This window comes from Cebus imitator, unplaced genomic scaffold (genome assembly GCF_001604975.1).
Source record: "Cebus imitator isolate Cc_AM_T3 unplaced genomic scaffold, Cebus_imitator-1.0 Scaffold160, whole genome shotgun sequence".
Lineage (NCBI taxonomy): Eukaryota > Metazoa > Chordata > Mammalia > Primates > Cebidae > Cebus > Cebus imitator.
Window position 1 is genome coordinate 1056398 of NW_016107475.1, and position 14191 is coordinate 1070588.

Below are 14191 nucleotides of genomic sequence, written 5' to 3' on the forward strand. Positions count from 1 at the left end.
TGTACTCATCAGAATGGGATACTCCACAACTGTCTCACCAACTCAGTGCCAGTACACATGCTCTAGAGGACTTCTGGACTCGCAGCTACAACTGTACAAGTGCACACAAGTGAATCTACCCTGTTATCCTCCACCCACTGATTGAGGATCAAATTGCACATTTCTCTTAACCATGACAGGAGAAAGCAAACAGTGAAACAGAATCATGGGTGATCTTTCTCACTTTCCCTCTTGTTTTCATTGGTTTGTCCATACCATTCTAATTATCATGAAAGGGCTCTGCGTATAGAGAGATTGTCTCACTGACTTCCTGGATCACCGAAAACCATCAGGGTTGAAATTTCATCCAAGTCTTTCCTGACGCCCAGCAAATATTCCCCCTCGGATTATTTTACACCTTGAGGGCATTTTGGTCTTCAGTTCAACACTCTTGCTCTGTTCCCAAATGGGGCGCTATTTAGGGGAATTTAAAGAGAAAGCTGAGAAGAATAAACATTTACCGAGTTCTCTTGGCATTCAGTCTCTGAAAAACCACAGTATAAACTATTCATGCTGCTTCTTATATCTGTCAAATCGAAAATTAAAAGCCATAAAAGTGTAACACTGAAAATATGGCATCAAAAAGGATAAAGGTGGCCTTTGTAAAAATAACAAGAAAAGTATATTAGCCAATAAAATATTCTAACTCTTCATTTAAAAGTGCATCCCGGGCAGGACAGAGATGACTCTGAAGCGTTGGGCCTCCAGGACCACCCCTCTCCGCCGTCAAAACGTGAACAGTATAGGTCCGAAACCGTACAATGCAAATCACAATTCTTAGTGTAGCAGCAAAACCACAGCAGTTTTTAAAAAGATTAAAAAAAGATTTTTTTTGTGTTCCAATCCATATCATCTTCCAGCCTCAGCCACTGAGCCTCGAAGACGGGGCGGGGAGAATACCTACATTGGTCCTTGTGGCTTGTTGGTATTTCGTTTTTTTAAAAAGCCAGGGGTGAAATCCCTAAGTTCCTCTGGGGAGAAGCAGAGATGGTGGCAGCAGGAAGGCTGGGCCTGCTTGGTGGGTCCAAGACGCGAGGGCTTCTCTGGGCTAGAGGCCACCGAGGGAGGGCTGCTTCCTCTGAGATGCTTAATGACAGGAAGCGGCTTTATTTGCTTGAGTTTTAGCCAGAGGGGGTGGTGAGCTGACCAGCTGGTGTCATTGGATGGCGTGACATGGTTTGCTCTGCGCCCTCTCTCCATGAGCGTACCCTGTGAGTGAGCGTTCCTGGAAAAAGAGCAGAAGGGGCTGTCAGAATCCAGTGGACCGATCCCCCTCCCTCCGCCCAGCTGGGGAGGACCCAGGCATGAGTCAGACAGCAGCACACTCTCCAGCCGCCAGTGCAGACCTCAGAGGAGCCCCAGAACCACTGCAGCACAGCGTGATTTCAACAGGAGTTTCATTCACAGTCTGCTCAGGTCAGCCCTGCCAGCTTTGTGTGAGGAAATGAAACTCAAGTCGCTTTCTGGAATACCATAATGAGCAGGGTGCACCACGCCCTCACCCAAAGACCACAGCATCCTTTGCAATCCAGCAATGCTCTCCCTCCAAATGACTGCATGCTTAACCAGCAGGAGGTTTTTGTTTTGTTTTGTTTTGTTTTTCTGAGACAGGGTCTCACTCTGTTGCCCAAGCTGGCGTGCAGTGGTGCAATCTTGGCTTACTGCTCTGCCTCCCAGTTTCAAGTGATTCTCCTGCCTCAGCCTCCCGAGTAGCTGGGATTATAGGTGTGCACCACCAAACCCAGCTAATTTTTGTGTTTTTAGTAGAGACTGGGTTTCACTATGTTAGCCAGGCTGGTCTCAAACTTTGAGCCTGAAGTGATCTGCCCACCTTGGCCTCCCAAAGTGCTGGGATTACAGGCGTGAACCACCACACCCAGCCCTAGCAGCAGCTCTTCTGAGTCACCCAAGGTCACTCCAAAGTCAGGCAAGGTCACGGGGGGTAGGGATCGTGGAGCGCCAGACCTCAGTCCTGTAATCCCATGTCTCAGCTCTCATGTTTACTGAAAAGAGAGCCAATAGATTCACTTTTTGGAAAGTGGAAAAATTACCATGGAGATATATACCTATCTCCAGAAGCTTCCCACAAAGGCAGCTAAGCTGGAAGAAATGCTTGCTTTTTTCTGTGTGTGGGTCTTGCTTCTAAAAGGTGAGCCATTCACATCTCTTCACATCCAGAACAAATAGTAGCACTGGACTGGAAGAAAATCAACCAACCAAGAGCCTTGGGGTCCCAGGGCAGAGGGTCTGAACAGGATTTTCCACCAGGAAAGTCAGTTTCTGGGAATGCTCATCCCAACATTCACCGAGACAGGAGACTCTGCCTCTTTATCCCTGCAGGCTTCTTTCATTTGCTGCCAGTCACTTGGCTTGAAATACAGCTTCCTGAGGCCCCTCAGTCACTCCCGGAAGCAGCCACTTAGAAGTCGGTCAACTGCACGGCAAAGCCCCAGAGGTCGGGGGCTTGTCTGTTTTGCTCGTGCCTCTACACCCAACTCTTCGCTCAGAGTCTGGCCTGCTGTGGGCGCTTGACACACTTTGGTCACATGAGTGGGTCAGGCAGCTCTCTTCTGCCATGCCCCAAAACAGCGCCTTTTTTCCCTGCCGGTAAATGAGGCTGTCAGAAATGTGAATGGGTAAAATTTGGCTAAGGTGAGGTGGTGACAGAGGACTTGTAAACATCTTTACAATTGTTGAGCTTATTCTTAGAACAATGAACAAATAACTTCAGAGAGGTGATAGAATGTAGGACTTGAAGGGACCCCAGAGATAATGCAGTACCATTTCCTCATTTTATAGTGAAGAAATGGAGCCACAGAGAGACCTGGAAACTTGCTCAGAGCGTTTGTTAGTCAAAGCGAGAGCGAGAGGAGGTCAAAATGCCCATTGGGAGGACTAAGTGGGAGCTTGTGCTTTGAACCCTGCTCTCCAAATCCTGGTGTTAATGGCAACGATAATCATCAGCAGCCAAAAGCAAGGTTTGAAAGTCTCACTGTGCACGACAGGAAATGCCTGAGTTCCCCCAATCACATTAAATCACCAGATCTGTGTGTACTTAATATGTATATTAAATAACCAAAGTGAAAATGCAAAACACCACAAATATGTAATGGGGGTGGAATTACAAGGCCATGGAAACCTTTTCATTTGGCACGGTCGGATTTGGAAATGTGGATATTTATTTCTGAATAAAGTGCTCATATTTGACTGTCATTCTTTCTCTTTCTTTCTTTCTCAAGCATAGAGACAATGGAGAGAAGGGATACACAAACAAAAGCACCCAGGGCCACCATCAAATGTGAGGCCACAAAAAATGGAGGAGGTGCAGTGATGACAAGTGGCTCCAAAGCGCCGGGGTCACTTCTGGGGACAGTTCTTTTGCGTTTAGCAAGCACAGCCTGGAAGTTGCTGTGGAGGGAGGAAAGCCATCCCCACTTCTGGGCCTGGAACCAAGAGTGACTGAATCTTGTAGTTAGAGGGGGCCTCCAAATTCCTTCTTGAAAAGGGAGGAGGGAGAGTGTTGAACATTTTCCTCCAGTAACTGGAAAACACCACCGTGTTGAATTGCTTACTTAAGGATGCTGCGACTGCGTTTTAAATAATGTAGCTTTTTTCTTTAATGCAATCAGTGTTTTAAAAAATGAACATTTCTCCCATAAGTTTCTTTATATTCAAATCACCTTTGGACACGGACCAAACATGGACAGCATCAGCCTACTTAAAGAAAATTTCCAGGCTTTCACAAGAGACTGGGTAAAACAGGATTATAATAAGAGCCATTCTGGAACCTTAACTACAGCATTTGCCATCCCAAACACTATAATAATCATTATTATTCTCTGGTATCTATTATTGTCTGGTAAATAATATGTGTTTTCCCCCAAAGTTCTAAAGGGTGCAGCTGCACCACACTCTATTTTTCGCAGCCTTAGTCCTGCTGCTCTGAAAAGCTTGCTCGCACGAAGCTTATTTTAAGAGAATGGTAAAGTAGACAATTTGTGCTGTTTCCTTCCCTCTCACCACATACTTGCCATGCCTGGGACACCCACAAAGGCCAGATGGTGGCAGTACAAGTCCCTCTCTGCTGATAACATTTGAGGAGGGGGTGGTATTGAAGGCATCCTTGTTTGTCCTTCTGGCTCTGGCTGGTTCAGGGCAGCCCCCTTGTTGGTGACACAGGAATAGACTCGAGTATCAATAGCAATGAAGAACCAAGCTTGGTCTTCACTTCTCTGATATCTAGTGGCATGCAAGGTATGAAACCCAACAGAGTGGGGAGGAAACGAGCCTGGATTTTCAGAAAATGATCATGGCAGGACGTTCCAGAGTCTGGAGCTGATTCTGTTTTGTCCTTGCCAAGCAGAAGAATCTTATGGAAAAACTGTCCTCCGTGTCTAAATGCCTTCATCTGTGCAAAGGGGAAATTACTACAATAAGTGAAACAGAGACCTGAGGTACAGTCCAACATGCCTCTGACTGGCTCTGGGACCTTGAACCTGCTCCTCAGCCACCCTCCCCCAGAGCCTTGATTCTTCCTCTGTGCAATGGGGGCCTGGGTGAGCTTTAATATTATGTCTTTTATTTCTCACATGCTGAATTGTGGAATCTTTTAACAAATGCCCGTGTCAAACATGTAGAATTATAAACTTGAACAACTGGATTTTAATCTGTTACCAGTACGTAAGGAAGCCCTTCAACTTCTGGACCCTGAACTCCAAAATTTCAGAGTCTCCTTCTCTCAGTTAATCACGACACACACACACACACACACACACACACACACACACACACACACACTCTATTCTGGGATACCCCTTAAAAGCAGGGGATTCTGGGGAAGTGGCCACACTTGTGCCTCATACTGGGGTTTTCCTTTGAATTGGGCATTTGTCTGAATGCAGCATAACCCATCCCTGCTACATGGAGTATCAGACACACACAATTACACAAAAATAAGCCCATTTCTTATGCCGTATATGGGTCATATATGTACTATGTATGTACCATGTACGGACACTGGCACCACAAGGCATGGTCTCTACTAGGCACGTATGACCAGCTATCTTCAGAATTCCAGCCTGCCTTCCCCTTTTGGCCAGAGGAATGAAATATTTCTCTTCATGGAATCCTAACTGCACACGAAATGCATTGAGACTCTCTGTCCACCTGGTGAGTCATTTTTCTGTTTCATCAGGGAAGCATGGCCAAGAATGTGATCTAGATACTCATCCTCCTTTATAACACAAAATTTTCCAGAGAATGATAGAGAGCAAAACTGTGCCTGAATACACTCTTTCAAAGTTGATACTGTCAAAACACGGCCACTCTCACCTTTACTTCTTTGACCTTTATAGCCTACGACTTACACTGGTTTCATTTCATAAAACTTCCAGGTAACCACTTCCAAAAATAAATGCGTATCCAGAGAAAAATGTCTCTCTACTTCTACATCTCAACATTTCCAAACTAGCTCTTTTGTGGTGGCAGATTCCACCTCTACCAGGAAGCCTGCCTCTTAATCTAACCCATTTTCCAAACTTGTATTATTTCCTTCCTCAAATACTTTTGTCATTAGCATAATCAAAATCCAGTAGGTCTGACCTGTCTTCCTCATTTAGAAGGCAAGCTCCCCATGCCTGTCATATTTATCCCCAGGAGTCTAAAACCCTGTGGCATCAATTCTATGATGTGCAAGAAATGCCTGCTGCCAGCCAGCTTGCCTTTGTCCAATTACCCAGGCCCTAGCAGAGATCCACTCACTCGGGCACGTCTGCCCATCACTTATCACAGTTAAATACAGCCATTACGTGCTGGCTGCGGCAACGCTGTTTATCTGGGACAATAACGAGTCCCTGAGGACCGGATTGCTCTCAGGTAGCCGCAGCTATTCTGGGACACTCACAAGGGTAGAGCCCTGCGGTCGATGAACAGAGCCGCCTGCACTAGCTGATAAACTCCGAGTGTGATGCCAGATAGTGGTCCCCACACCAAACCCAGCCCAGGAAGGAAGGTTTTGCCAAAACATGAGTCCTTCTCTCCTCCATCAACCATGGCTTCATAAAGAGTTTTTAAATGGCTTTTGAAGAGGATGGTATCTCTTTTCTTATAGTTCATTAACTGATGAAAACACAGGCATAAGGTTGGAGATACTGCTGGTCTGGTTCTGGACCACTGCAATAAAGTGAATATCGCAATAAAGCAAGTCACATGCATTTTTTTTTTGTTTCTCAGTGCATATAAAAGTTATGTTTAGACTATATTGTAGCCTATTAAATGTGCAGCAGTATTATGTTTGAAAAAATGTACATTTATTAATTAAAAATACTTTATTTGTAAAAGACACAAAAACAAAAGAAATTGCTGGGCCAGGCGCAGTGGCTCACGCCTGTAATCCCAGCATTATGGGAGGCCAAGGAGGCCAAGGCGGGCAGATCACTTGAGGTCAGGAGTTCAAGACCAGCCTGACCAACATGGTGAAAGCCCATCTCTACTAAAAATACAAAAATTAGGTAGGCGTGGTGGTGGGTGCTTGCAATCCCAGCTACTTGGGAAGCTGAGGCAGGAGAATTGCTTGAACCTGGGAGATGGAAGTCGCAGTGAGTTGAGATCACACCACTGCACTCCAGCCTGGACAACTAAGTGACACTCCATCTCAAAAAAAAAAAAAAAAAAAAAAAAAAAAAAGCTAACAATCATCTGAGCCTTCAGCGAATCATAACCTTTTTGCTGTCGGAGATTCTTGCCTTGATACTGGTGGCTGCTGACTAATCAGGGTGGTGGTTACCAAAGGCTGGGGTGGCTGTGGCCATTACTTAAACTAAGACAACAATGAAGTTGCCATATTGATTGATTCTTCCTTTCAGAAAGGATTTCTCTGTGTCATGCCACGCTGTTTAATAACATTCTACCCACAGTAGAACTCTCAAAACTGGAGTCAATCTCTGTTGCTGTTTTATCAATTGAGTTTATGGAATATTCTAAATCCTTTGTTGTAATTTCAACATTGGTCACAGTATCTTTACCAGAAGCAGATTCTATCTCTAGAACCAATTTTCTTTGTTCATTCATAAGACACAACTCCTCATCTGTTCAAGTTTGATCATGAGATTGCAGCAATTCAGTCACATATTTAGGATCCACTTGTAGTTCTCTTGCTATTTCCATCATATCTGCAGTTACTTCCTCCACTGGAGTCTTGAATCCCTCAAAGTCATCCATGAACATTGGTATCAACTCCTTCCAAACTCCTGTTAATGTTGATATTTGACCTCTTACTATGAATCAAATGTGAATGACATCTAGAATGGTGAATCCTTTCTAGAAAATTTTCAATGTACTTTGCCCAGATCCATTAGAGGCATCACTATCAATGACAGCTAGAGTCTTATGAAGTGTATCTCTTAAATGGTAAGACTTGAAAGTCAAAATTCTTCCTTGATCCATGGGCTGCAGAATGGATATTGTGTTAGCAAGCATGAAAATGTTAATTTCTTTGTACTGCTCCAACAGAGCTCTTGGATGGCCAAGTGCACTGTCAATAAGCAGTAATGTTTTGAAAGGATTATTTTTTTCTGAGCAGTGGGTCTCAACAGTGGGTTGAAAATATTCAGTAAACCATGGTTTCAACAGACATGCTGTCATCCAGGCTTTGTTGTTCCACTGATAGAGCTCAAAGAGAGTAGTTTTAGCATAATTCTTAAAGGCCCTAGGATTTTCAGAACAGTAAGTGAACACTGGCTTCTACTTAAAGTCACTGGCAGCATTAGACCCTACCAAGAGAGTGAGCCTGTCCTCTGAAGCTTCAAAGTCAAGCACTGACTCCTCTCTAGCTGTGAATCTCTTAGATGGCATCTTCTTCCAATATAAAGCTGTTTCATCTACATTGAAAATCTGTTGTCTAGTGTAGTCATCTTCATCAATGATCTTAGCTAGATCATCTGGGCAGTTCGCTGCAGCTTCTACATGAGCACTTGCTGCTTCAGCTTGCACTTTGATGTTGTGAAGACAGCTTCTTTCTTTAAAGCTCAGGAACCAACTTCTGCTAGCTTCAAAATCTTTTTTCTGCAGCTTTCTCCCCTCTCTCAGCCTTCACAGATGAAGAGAGGTAGGGCCTTGCTCTGGATTAAGTTTTGGATTAAGGAAATATTGTGGTCGGTTTGATCTTCTATCCAGACCACTCAAATTTTCTCTGTGTCAGCAATAAGTCTGTTTTGCTTTTTTTTGTTTTGTTTTGTTTTGCTTTCTTATCATTTGTGTGTTCGCCAGAGTGGCGCTTTTATTTATTTATTTATTTATTTAGAGACAAGATCTCATTCAGTCACTCAGACTGGGTATAGTGGCATGATCACAGCTTACTGTAGCCTCAACTTCCCAGGCTCTGGTGATCCTCCCACCTCAGCTTCCCAATTAATTGGGACTACAGGTGTGCACCATCACACCTGGCTCATTTTTCATATTTTTTGTATAGACAGGGTTTTGCCATGTTTCCCAGGCTGGTCTTGAACTCCTGGGCTCAAGTGATCTGCCGGCCTCAGCCTCCCAAAGTGCTGGATTATTACAGGCTTCAGCCATTGTGCCCAGTCATGGAGTATCAATTTTAGTTTCCTTCAAGGACTTTTTCCTTGCATTCACAACTTGACTGGCACAAGAAGCCTAGCTTTTGGCCTGCCTTGGCTTTCAATATGCCTTCCTCACTATGTTTAATCATTTATAGCTTTTGATTCAAAATGAGAAACATGCGTCTCCTCCTTTCACTTAAACATTCAGAGGCCATTGTAGGGTTATTAACTGGCCTAATTTCAATCTTGTTGGGTCTCAGGAAACAGAGAGGCCCAAGGAGAAGGAGAAAGATGGTGGAAGAGCCAGTTGGTGGAGCAGTCGGAACACACCCGACGTTTATTGATTAAGTTCGCCTCTTATATGGGCACAGTTCATGGGGTCCCAAAATAATGACAATAGTAGCATCAAAGATCACTGATCACAAATCACCACAACAGAAGAACGAAAAGTCTGATATGTTGTGAGAATTACTAAAACATGACACAGAGACATGAAGGGAGCACATGCTGTTGGGAAAATGGCATTGACAGACTCAACAGTGTTGCCACAAACCTTCCATTTGGACAAAGGCAATATTTGTGAAGCACAATAAAGCGAAGCATGATAAAGTGAGATACGCCTACAACTGAAAAACATTCCGTCTCCTTTCTAGTCTGTAACTCGTGGTAAGGAGAGGGTACGGGAGCTAAGGGTGAGCTTCAGCCTAGCTCAGTGTTAGGCTCTGGTCTGGGTGGCAGCTTCATCACCGTGATGCTACTCACCCTACGGCTCTGAGACGCTACGGTTCCTGTGTACTAAAAAGTAATAATAATAAATAAAATCAGCCAATTGTAAGGCCTTGTTTTCTTTAATTTTTAAATAACTTTTTCCTTTAGCTATCTCCCTTGTTTTGCTTGTTAATCAGTAAAAATTACAACCATATAAGACTCCCTACTGGGATAACTCTGTCTTTAATTCTTCATTTTACAAATGAACATGTTGTTTTCCTTTGCTGGTTCTATGGGTTAAATGGGGAAAGTGGTCTGTTTTTTCTTTTCTTTTCTTTTTTTCTGAGACGGAGTTTAGCTTTTGTTACCCAGGCTGGAGTGCAATGACGCGATCTCAGCTCACTACAACCTCCGTCGGCCTTCTGGGTTCAAGCAATTCTCCTGCCTCAGCCTGCCGAGTAGCTGGAACTATAGGCATGTGCCACCATGCCCAGCTAATTTTTGTATTTTTAGTAGCGATGGGGTTTCACCATGTTGACCACGATGGTCTCCATCTCTCGACCTCATGATCCACCCTCCTCGGCCTCCCAAAGTGCTGGGATTATAGGCGTGAGCCGCCATGCCCGGCTGGTCTGTTTTTTCTTATAAGCAGTCATTCCTATTTCTTGCTGACCACTAAAAGATTCTGAGGGACAAGAACCCAGAACGACGGAGCTCCCTGTTGTGCACTCACTGAAGTAGGTCCTTAAATTCACCCTGGACACGTATTTTCTGTAAGTTCTTCCTGGAACCTGGAAGTTTAAGCAAACCAAATGACCCTGTCTCTGGCAGGCCCTCTTCCAAGGGATTCATGATTAACAGTGTACTTATCTCTCTCTCTCTCTTTTTATTTTATTTTTTTTAACAAACACACCACAGCAGATGGCTCTGTCCATTCCCAAAAAGAAACAATAGAATAAAGAAGAATTGCATGATAGAGCTAATGTTCTGCAGGAAATTTTGAACAAGAGCCTAGGTCCTATGCCATGGCTTTCAGAACTAAGCACTTCCTACTGTGGTTTATGTCTTCAATGAAAGGAGATTCTTTTTCCTTTCTTTTTTTTGAGACAGGGTCTTGCTCTGTCATCCAGGTCGGAGTGCAGTGGCGCCAACAAGGCTCACTGCAGCCTCAACCTCTTGGGCTCAAGTGATCTCAGCCTCTCAAGTAGTTGGGACCACAGGCATAGACCACCAAGCCTGGCTAACTTTTTTCTAATTTTTTGTAGAAATGTGGTCTCCCTTTGTTGTCCAGGCTGGTCTCAAATTTTTGGGCTCAAGTGATCTTCCCTCCTTGGCCTCTAGGCCTCGTAAAGCGCTGGGATTACATGCATGAGCCATGGCTCCTGACTTTTTTTGGTAGTGGTGACAGGGCAGGGTCTTGCTGTGTCACCCAGGCTGGAGGGCAGCTGTGTGATCATAGCTCACTGCAGCCTCAAACTCCTGGGCCCCAGCCTCCTGAGTAGCTGCGTCTACAGGCATACACCATAATGCCTGGCTAATTTTTAAGTTTTCTGTAAAGATAGGGTCTTGAACTCTTGGGCTCATGATCCTCCCACCTCAACCTCCCAAAGTCTTGAGATTACAGGTGTGAGCCACTGTGCCCAGACTAGGAGTCAAATTGTATTGTACACCTAATTTGTGTCAAATACAGCATCAGGCATTTTTATACACTTATTTCATTTGGAAACAAACAGCAACGCTGCCGAAATATTTATGACTATCTCCGTTTTACAGATGAAGAACTTTGCTGGGAAGGGTTGCTAGAAATAAGAAAAGGTGGATGGAAGTCCAGCTTCTAGAACCCCAAAGTCCAGTCTCCCCTTCCTGCTGGGAGTGCTGACCCTTAGTCTGTGTTCCACCTCCCCCTTTCTTTGCCCTGACAATGGAAGGGGGGGTTCACAATGTCAGAGCTGTATGGTGCCTTAAAGACATACATGGTCTAACACCCTGCCTTGCAAATAAGAACTCTGAGAAGTGATTCGATAAAGAAAAAAATGCATTTTCATCAAGTCTCATCCAACACATGAACCAGCTGATGTCAGGTCATGGGTCTCAGCAGGCCCCTGGCCCACGGCTCTGCTCCCCTCTCCCCACTCTGTGACTACAGGAGCCGGTGTCACGTGTCCCTGTTAAAGTGGGAGCTGCTAAGTCCTCGATGAATTCAGAGGCTCCTTCAAGGGTCAGTGGAAAGGCCGGGGCCCTGTCCTTTTCTGATTTCTACCACTCTGACTCTCAAGACTGCAGCTTTCCAAAAATTTTGCCTTGGACAGAAAAACCCAGATGTTTACTGTGTTAAGATGAAGTGTATTACTTCTCTATGTTATATGACCAAAGGCATTCGAGGTGAAAGAGAAAGAATACAGAGAAAAAAGCAGCTTCATGTGGCAAGTAGCTTTGACCTGTGGATCAACAGCAGATTTTAGGATTTAGATGAGGTCTGGGAAAGCAGTCTTCTCCACATTTGATTCATTCTTTACAACCAACTCATCAGCAGACAGAGGTAGGGAGAAAGCTTCATACCAGTGGAAATGCCATTGCAAAACATAGGGGCAAGAATACTGATTTCTTCCCCAACAGCAAAAAAGATGGAGAGTGCGGTTAATAATTGTTTTTCTGCAACCCACTAACCCTCAACCCTAGATGTTCAGGCACAACCTATTTTCTCTCTGGAGTTGGCTTCCTGATGTGAGGAAGCCATGCAGTGGGTGGCAAAAATATGACTCTGGTACTTGGCACAGGGCATGTAACTGAAGCAGCTGCTGTCGGATCCCATGTCCCACAGAGAGGAAAGGCAGATGAGGACTCAGGTTCTAATCCGGGATGCGCCACACTGTGACCTGGGCACTCCTTTTCTTGGAGTCTCGGCTTGTAAAAGTGGAACCAGAGATCTTATGAGAATTTCTGGAATGGTTTCCCTAACCTCCAAGGTTGACAACATGGAAGTGCTTCATTATTTTCCATTACACATCCAAGGGACGAAGTTCTGGGCTGCAGGGGCTACCATGACAATTTTTGTAATAAGCATTTGCTATGAGCCAGGTAGCTCCTGGCCATTTTCACTTGTTATTTACATTGGAGCTGATAACTGTACGAAGTAGGGGTTCTTATCTTCATTTGCTATACATAAGCCATGCACAGTGGTTTTGCATGGAAACTCTGGATCCAGGCTGCCAGTCATATCTCAGCACTGCCATTCACTGGCCACATGACTCTGGGTGGGATACTTAACCTCTCTGTGCCTCAGTCTCTTCATCTGCAAAATGGGCTTAATAATGCTAAGTCTCATGCATTGTCGGTATGTAGAATTCGGAACACTGTCTACATGTAGAAAGTGCTCAATAGATATTAGCTATTATAATTATTTAATGAGAAAATGCAGGCCCAGAGAGTTTATAAAACTTGTCGAAATCCTCCTGGCTGGTAAGTGACACAGCCAGTTTTCAAATCCAGGTCTCACTCCAGCCCAGGGCTCTTTTCCCTGGCAATGCAGCCTTTCTAACAGGGCGGCAACTGCCATTTTAGGGCATCTGCGATGAGCCACTTTACACATTTCCTTACCTGCCTCTTACAGCAACCTATACTCAGGACATAGAGAGTGAGGCTCAGAGAGGTAAAGTCCCTGTCTCCCTCACCTGGTAAGTGTCTATGCTGGGATATGAACCCAAGCTGGCCCAACTCCAGAGCAGATGTTCTTTTCCACTAAGCCACACTGCTACCTTCCTTCAACACCAGGAGCCCACTGGCGCCACATGTGGAAGCTTCTGAAGGTTTACAGCCTGGAAAGTCAAAAACCAGAAGAGGACGTCTCCAAAAGGTTGCCAAACTTTTTAAAAAGTAGCCACAGGCCCTGGGATGATCTGACTCTGATTCGGAGAAAATCTCCAGAGGCATCTCAAGGAATACAGAGCAGGCCTCCTGGGCCTTTCTACTGCCCGTCAGTCCAAGGACAGACAATCTAGGCGTCGCTGCGCAATCTCCACATTCTGCATCCGTGAAGTCTGCTGCTCCATGAGCCAGGGTCCGCCTCTGTGCACACATGAGACAGCAGCCCACATCTGCCCTTCCCTGCTGGCTCGAGGCTCAGAGCTGCTGGTTGCTCAGAAGGGTGGGGCCTCTGTTTCCGTGGCCATCTGGAGCCCAGCATCGCCCTTCTTTAGACTCTGGAATGGTCTGTTGCTTGTGAGATTTCCTTCCACCGTGCACTGTGACTTTTCCTTAGGCCCACTCAGCACAAAGAAAGTTCTTCTCACTATCCAGAGACAACAGCTTTCCATACTTAACCCATAGATGCAGCAGCGCATGGCTCTTGCACTACTGCAATGACGTTCTGCAATGTTTAGAATCAACTGCTGGCAATTAGCCTGCCATCAGAAAGCAACCATCAGCTTTAGCAAGGCCAGTCTTTCAGTTTACGAACAGCTGCTCAAGTAATTTTCCTCAAACACAGACTTCATCTCGTCATTCTTCTGCTTGAGGCCACAATGACATTGCCCAATAGTATTGAGTACAAATTTGCCAACCTCCTGTTCTACTACCTTCCCACTCTCCTCCAGACTCAGGCTTCTCACCCTCTGAGGTCAGGCCCTTTGTTCCAGCAAGTGAACTGGAAGGTCATCCCTAACGCAGCTCGCCCTGGTCTGTATCTGTGCCATTTAAAATGTTACTTCATTCCTCATTCCTCCACCGCTATCTCCAGCCCACATCCCTCCCCAGGTTCAGAATTCATCTACCTTAAGGCAGTCTATCAAGGCAACTTCATTAGCTGTTCCTCTACAGAGACTCTTTCATTCATTTGATCACCAAATACTTGTGTGCTTATTCTGCCAGCCCCTGTGCTAGGCACTTGG

At 45.0% G+C, this 14191-nt stretch overlaps 1 protein-coding gene across 2 annotated transcripts in view; it reads right to left on the minus strand.

Moving 5' to 3' along the window:
• The window catches only part of LOC108314726 (sine oculis binding protein homolog), a 167636-nt gene continuing 153445 nt past the window's right edge, over positions 1-14191 (minus strand). For both annotated transcript variants that reach the window (XM_017543740.2, XM_017543738.1), the window contains one exon: positions 1-1264. The gene's annotated coding sequence lies outside the window, so the exon portion shown is untranslated. The remainder of the gene's footprint in view (positions 1265-14191) is intronic.